Source organism: Leptinotarsa decemlineata, unplaced genomic scaffold, assembly GCF_025532065.1.
Source record: "Leptinotarsa decemlineata unplaced genomic scaffold, Ldec_3_MD MMD2_P_RNA_scaffold_14, whole genome shotgun sequence".
NCBI lineage: Eukaryota > Metazoa > Arthropoda > Insecta > Coleoptera > Chrysomelidae > Leptinotarsa > Leptinotarsa decemlineata.
In genome coordinates, this window is record NW_027412528.1 from 7,863,219 (window position 1) to 7,870,327 (window position 7,109).

Consider the following 7,109-nt stretch of genomic DNA (forward strand, 5'->3'; position numbering starts at 1 on the left):
ATAATTAAGTATACCAAATGATCAGATTTAAAAAAGACCGGCCTTCGTGCGATCGGCACGAACTCTACAGCTTTTTCGGACCTGCCTTGATATTCAAAATTTGATGCGGAGAAATCTGCATCTGGTGACAGCGCTGCTAAAATTCATTTCAGAAAATAAATGAAGGAGAAACGAGCTAGAAAGCTCCTATACTCGAAACTTTGAAACCTTCAGTTTCATTCGTTTTCTCTTGTCCTGAGAAGAGGACCATATTATTACAGTTCAACTACTATTCATTATTAGTTCAACAAAATAATTACTTTAGTGGAAATCAAAACAAGCAAAGTTCTCCATCATCCTGCAGATATATTATGTTTCTTCAACATAACTTTTACTCAAATAGAAAATACATTTGATTATTTCAATCAGATCCACTATTTCACCCATCTTTAAATTTTGTTTGTTTAATAGAATATTCGAATTACTCTAAATCATTCTCACTATCAATTAGACAAAATATTACTTGAATTCAATTCTTCTTTGAATTGAAATAACTAATGGATGTGACTGTTTCAAACAAATATTTGTTTGATACAATGAACATATGCTTGAAGAAATAGTTGGGAGTCAAGAATTCTTTTTTCTTGCATCAACAAAATATTTTGTCGTGCATATATGACACTTTTATTTCTTTGAATGAAGTGAATTTTCTTTCATTTAACAAATCTTTTTTTTCCGTGTACCTTCAAACTCTCAAAAATAATTCGCCAATCCCCATTAGTCCAATAGAGCGTGGAAATGTGCCATACCTCTCTTAAGTACCACTATTTAATATCAAAAATGACAACAATAGCAACATACATCAATAAAATACCGGCGCTAAAACTATATATTTCACAATTCCAGCACAATAAATCACATCCACAGTCCGCGCTATCCTAACGCATATTCTGAAAAGACGCCGGTTTGGCTTTGGCCGGAGACAAACGCTATGTTCAAAGCGATTATTCCCAATTGCTCCTAATCTGGTCAAAAATCAAAAAGTAGGTGAACACGTTACATTTCCGTAGGGATACCAAGTTCTGCTGCAAATACATTGTTGTATCATGCATGTAACATGAGTTTTTGTAGTAATGATATACTTTTCAGAAACCCAAAGTTGACCTGGCTGTAACGTTACCTTACTCTTTTCTAAATTAAGAGCAAGATAAGGATACAAGTGCCACGACTAGCAGTGGATTATGCGGATGCAAGAGCGTGGTTCGTTATATGATTATTTATAGAGGCTCATTACTGGGTGCTGAAAAGGGTTACCAAATCCAAGTCCTTATTTGGGCGCCGTCTACAGAAGTTTATGGAAATAGGGCACCCTTTTCAACACTCGTCACTATAGATCAACGTTGCTACACAAGAATAAGAGACACTTCCAGACTACCAATAAAAAAAGAAAAAACGGTTCAATACAGTATTTAATTACGCAAATATGAAAAATGGGACTGATTCTTATACAAATGAACCAGATTGTCGGTGGTTAAGAATAGTTTTTTTATCCAATGATGACCTCGATAAGAATTTTTAATAAATACAAGATCTTACCAAATGGTTTAATGCATTAAATCTTACAATCTCAGATGGAAATCCTTTCTTCTTAAATCGTCAAGAAAAATCAAAACCGACGACTGGTGATCTCCTACTCCGACTTCTCTGATCCAGGTGATCCGGGATTGCGGCAGTCTCCTGTAGCTACCCTAGTCAATCCCTTAAAGGTTTCTCCCACTTCTCATATATTGGTGCTCCTAGCTCAACCGATTTTGGTCTCGTCCTTTCAATAATTTTTAGAATTGTTCTACTTCGCTTCACTTTTGCCTGAAAAACATTCAGGTTTAGTTTTTTGTTTGCCGATTCTAATTCGGTTTTTTATATTCAGTTTCAGTTTCCAATTCAATTTTATATGTTCAGTTCATTAGGTTTCAGTTTCAATTTTACTTGGCAGAACTAGAATAAAAAAAAAACTACTGTCAAGAAAATTTCATTTGATTCTACGGTAAGCTTCAATTCACAAAGTCATAACATTATTCACTATCATCCCCATTCAATTTACAGTCCATAAATACCTTAATAGTTGGAATCCACTGATATGGATGACTGTCGTTAATAACTATTTTGTCACCACTAGTTCTTCTCACTTAGAAAGTCAATCACAGAAAAGACCGTTTCACAATTTCCTTCTTCTACACCGAATCGGTATCAGATCAAAGATCAAACTCTTCTCTCATCTAATAAAATAGACATATAAACAAAGTCCACCGATTCTAAGACTGACATAAAAATAGAGATCTCTCTCTGTGTCTACCTTCTAATTTGACCCTACACGGTAAAAGTGAATTTCCTGACTCAATGACATTACTCTTGAAAATTGATTATGTAACTGAACAAAACAAGAAGAAGATTTATCTGACGTCTATTCGCCTACCAAACCGTGATACGGAATAAAATAATCAAAACAAATAATATGGCTTTCGAATGTCAATATTCCGATTTATATTTGTTTGGTAGCGCTACCGAAGACTGCTCAGAAGAATCCCAGATATGTGAAAATAAAAATAAGAATTTTGATAAAAGGTTTATTTTGTGTTCAGATTGTGTCACAAACCTTATGAAATCAATGGAAAAACGGAATGTTACATGGCATTATACAAAGTGAATTATCTAGTGTTCGAACTACTTGCTGTAGGTACACAATATCATAGCTCATTTTTCTCGAGACAAAATCCTTTTTTATTGAATGTATGTATTAATTAACTCAGCACAATATAAACAAAATGTCAGGAGAAAGTTTTACTTAGACCATTTTTCCGTGTTGAGTTGATGAATCAACAACTTTTTCAACAAAATATAATTGGTTATGGTGGCTAGAGTTCTTTCGGAGTACAGTTCATGAAGCTAATGTCTCATATATTTAATTGATGAAAAAATTAATATAATAGGGCTTGCCGCTGATGAGGTAAAAAGGTAACGTCCAGTCATTAACAGTTCTTTCGAAACAAGACATTCCACATGGCATCTTAATCTTGTGAATTGATAGTTTACAATTATTTCAAGAATAGTGTCAGAAGAAACAACCAGCTGAAATAATTTCAGGAATTTGTTATTGCTGAGTCTCACAAAATTTTGTATCTTTGCAAAACCAAATGGCGTTCTCTAATGAGTTTTGTTGAAAGAGTATTGAAATAGTACGAAGTATTAAATTCATATTTCAATAATTTGAAAAATCCGAAACAGAAGTATGCCGAAGTCAGTGCAAGTGTCAAGGATTCATCCAAAAATTATATTAATATTTTCTTCAGTTCATTTCAACACATTTTTTAAATTTGAATGAGCTCAAGTTTTCATAATCAATCCTGTATTCAAGAACATTTTTAAGGTGATCATGAATTTTTGCATTGAGCAGAATGTCATCATTATTCGATGGAAATAATATTTAATACTTGCAAAAGTTGCAAAATAAAGATATACGAATTATTTTGAAATGCAATAGACTCACTTCTATCATAATTATGTATCATGTCTTGGGTTAGCTCTCAGTTACCAGTGTGAAGGCAGCCATGGATTTCAGCCACGAACTGGGGGAATATACCATTAACGGAAAGGAGTGCGCCAAGCCACCATTGGTCGTTAAAATTCATTGCTAGCCATGAAAAGTCTTTTATAACAATAATTTCATGGCCAGCCATGGAAATTTTCACATGAAACGATAGTTCTCAACGTTTTGAATAATACCTTTACAGTTCTCGATTTTGTCGCGGAAAAAACATTTTTTGTAACTCCTTCCATCATCAGTTTGATTAAAAAAATCATATCTTTTGAAAAATTTGTAATGGATCGTATGGTATCTCAGGGTTGTAGTGGATCAAACCTGGCTCTTTGTAGTGAAAAGCAGAAATGTGGTAGACTGTTTATTCTCAGATGACTTGACAAAACTAAAATAGTGCACGTTTAGATTTACACTTGAATTTTATATCCTTACCTACCTAAAATAGTGCAGGCACCAACCAAATATCAAAAGGATAATATTATGAGTTTTATTCAACCAAAAGGACGAAAACAGTTTCATCAATGTGTCGATCTTTTCTGACTTTTAAATGGCCTTTGCAGTATCCACGATCGAAATAGCCGTTGCCGTTTTTATGTGGAACCAAAAAAACTCGCCTTGAAAAACCTTTCTCGAGCTGCTAATCGTAGCCCTGCCTAGAGCACATAGAAATGTATTGTGGGTTCTATAACGAAGTGGCGCTGTGGAAATCACGTTTCGCTACAAATTTGTGCTGCTGAGAATATTTTCACATAAACCGGAGGTATTCGGCGAATTATATACCTTTATGGTTCTCGATTTTGTCGCGGAAAAATACACACCCTGCAACCCCTTCAATTATTTTGATACAAAAAATCATATCTTTTGAAAAGTTTGTGCTGCCAGGGTTATTTTCACATAAAACGAAAGTATTCGGCGTATTCTATGATACCTTTATGGCCCTGCCTGAAATATTTTTACGTGAAACTGTCATAGTCTGCGTATTCTGTAACAACGATACTGTCGTCTTCCGTTTAACAAATAGGATTCAAAACAATTATTGTAAATCTTGTTAGTTTACTTTTTTCCCCACCACCTTGCGGTGGGGAACGTGGTTTCCTCATGAGGCCTAATCCACTTTGAATAAATGTCAACAAGTCAAAATATTTGTTGAATAAAAGAAATATTTCCATAACAATAAATAAATGAACAAATATTTTCTATAATTAGTAAAACGTATCCGTATTGATAGAAAAATAAAAAATAGATATTTAAATAAATAACAGTATGCATTAGAAAATAAAAATAACTCCGTATAAATGGAACAAATACTCGAAATTGGAAATTGTATTTCCATTTGAAGCAAATAATTGAGTACATAAATAAGTGTATTCAATATAAAAATTCCGGAAATGAACTAAATACTTGTACTTTCGGAAAAAAAAATATAATGAAATTTTCTATTACATATTCTGCAATTATTGTAAGAAACTTCAACGGTTTCATTTCCGTAAATGAGGCAAATATTTCTGTGATCACAGTCAGACTGTTCTAAAATATTATTCATTAAAACTATTCTGAAATCATCTATGTTTGCCGGTTCCAACAAAGAGTTTCCTCTCAAAAGCTGCATAAAAAAGTGAATTTTAGGTGGTGATTCAGAATTGTTATGAATAATTCGAATCAGTTTTTGCATCCTTCGAAAAACTGATATACCTTGGGTCAATGTAGAAAAACTGTTTTTTCTCTAAATCACCAATAGCAAGTACCCAGTGGTCGCGATTTGAGCCGGAGCCAACGATGATGTGAAATACCAAAATTGAATTTCTTGTTATTTCAGGTAATTCCGGAAAGAATGAACTTTCAAGTCTACTTCCACAGTGCATGATGGCATATGCTTGATTTGTAGTAAATGAAACAAATCGTTCGTTTCTATATAATTTAGAAAGAGATAATAAAGGAAAATTCAGTGAGAAATCTGTGAGCAATTCTTTGTCATTTAAAGTTCGAAAATCATCAATTCTCAATTCAGGTGTGAAAAACTTATTATATTTTACCACAAGGTAATTGCCATATTGTTCACATTCTTCATAATAATGTATATTTTTGACAAGATCGTTCTTAAAAAGGTTTGAAGGGTGTGCCAGATCCGATTTCTTACTCTTTGTGGGATCATTTCTACCGAAATAAATTAATTTTCTTTCTTTAATATTGTGAGGATTCGGATCAACCAGATCGGGTAAAATAAAATATAAATAAAATTCGCATTAAGGTTTGACCATTTGTTGCTCTCAAAATTTGATGGCTCGTGATAAAACTACCTACCTGCAAATGTCCAAATTATTAGATCATAACTGAAAGAAAGTGGTGTTTCATTCAGTTATGTTCAATAAACCCTGAATTTGATAATATTAGTCATGATTTTGTTTCACTTGATAATTTCGGTCAAAATATTTCAATTTATTTTTGGTAAGTGAGACTTGCGGATCTTCAAATCTGATGCTGAATGGACATTTAACCTCAACGATACCATCAGAATCAATCAAACCATCAGGTGAACAGGCAAGGTATGAAATATTTTTATGTATAATCAGACCAATATTTTTGACTGTGAACTTAGTTTAAATTCATAGTTGATTCCGTGAATTATTGCGTCAACTGGGGGAATGCCTTTATATAAAAGGGATTTTACTAATGATATTCTTGTCTTTTCAGAAGTTGATTTGACAATTTCTCCAAAATTATATGATGTAAGGCGAATTTTTCTGTGATAATTCCATGAGTCCGATTTTTGTTTTGAATTTTGAACGTTTGATGGATCATAATTACCGATTTTTTCCCAAAATTCTTCACATTTTTCCGTTAGTGTCATTATTTCAAGCTCTTTTGAGGATCATTTTTTATTGCTCATCAGTATGTTATCTACAATTTCTTGGTGCAATGAATCGTTCTTTTCCATTTCACTCAGAGTTTGCTTTGAATTTGTCTTCAATAAATTCGAATTTTTTGGTTTATTATTCTTTCCCCACTGTTCATTTGGTATATATTTATCGTTTTCTCTTTTATCAGCTATTTTAGGATCCTCATTTTTTGTGATTTTAGAAGTACATTTTGTTCTTGGAATATCCTTATGTATAAACAAAATATTTTGGCGCAAAACCCTGACTACTCGACTACACTTTTCATTTAGGTAGTTTCCATTCAATAAATAATTCTTTACTTGAGAAAACCAGTTTTCTACGTTAGCATTACTAAATCTGTTGAAGTTTTTATCTTTGTATAAAATTCCCGTCCAAATATGGAGGAAAGGAATATATTTCTTCAGAACAATTTGAACAAAGTCTACATTATAATAAATATTTTTCTCTTCCAATTCAAAATCTATTCGAGCAATTATTGGTTCATAGTTTATGAGGAACATTTTATAAAGAGGACTAGCAGAATATAAAACTTTGGAAGAAGGTGACGTTTCTTGCTCGGAAATTGATGAATTCGATTGAATATCTTCTGGATTTATAAAGGTATGATCAATGCAAAAATGTATTAGATGTTTGAAGGC